This window comes from Charadrius vociferus, unplaced genomic scaffold, assembly GCF_000708025.1.
Source record: "Charadrius vociferus isolate BGI_N301 unplaced genomic scaffold, ASM70802v2 scaffold627, whole genome shotgun sequence".
NCBI classification, from domain to species: Eukaryota; Metazoa; Chordata; class Aves; order Charadriiformes; family Charadriidae; genus Charadrius; species Charadrius vociferus.
In genome coordinates, this window is record NW_009649300.1 from 9,565 (window position 1) to 10,048 (window position 484).

The following is a 484-nucleotide window of genomic DNA, read 5'->3' on the forward strand; positions in this document are numbered from 1 at the left end:
TTTTGTTTTTTTTTTTTTTTTCTGTTTGCCTCTAAAATCTGAGTGCACACCTCCCTTCTAGCGGAGTTTTGGGGTTAGTTGGTTCAGTGGAGGGGCTCCACGTTCCCCTGAGCTGGGCGGGTGGGAGGTTTGGGCAGCTGGGCTCAGGCGCAGCGTCGTTGCACACAGGTTTTCTTGATTTGGGGTGGAAGCAGATGTGTAAATACCTCCAGGTAGAGCTCTGCTGCTTCTCAAAGTGAGGGACTGTTGCAATAAGAGGGGATGGGCTCTCAGCTTTGGCCTTTTTTTCTTTTTGTTGGAGGGGTTTTTTTGTATGCCTCAGTTTCTACTCGGGATAAAATGGGAGAAGGAGACTTCTTTTTAGTAATGGAAGTTACTCTGTGCTGGTGATTGTCCTTCTGCAGCAAAGAAAACTTAATGTGGTCTTCCAAGAGAATGGTTTAATTTTTTTTTTTTTTTTTTTCCTTCCTCCAGGCTCTTTGGT

The 484-nt window shown here is 45.0% G+C and overlaps 1 protein-coding gene across 1 annotated transcript in view; it reads left to right on the forward strand.

Moving 5' to 3' along the window:
- LOC104290092 (electroneutral sodium bicarbonate exchanger 1-like) overlaps positions 1 to 484 on the forward strand; it is a 14,047-nt gene that overhangs the window by 4,578 nt on the left and 8,985 nt on the right. The gene's annotated exons all lie outside the window — the stretch shown is intronic.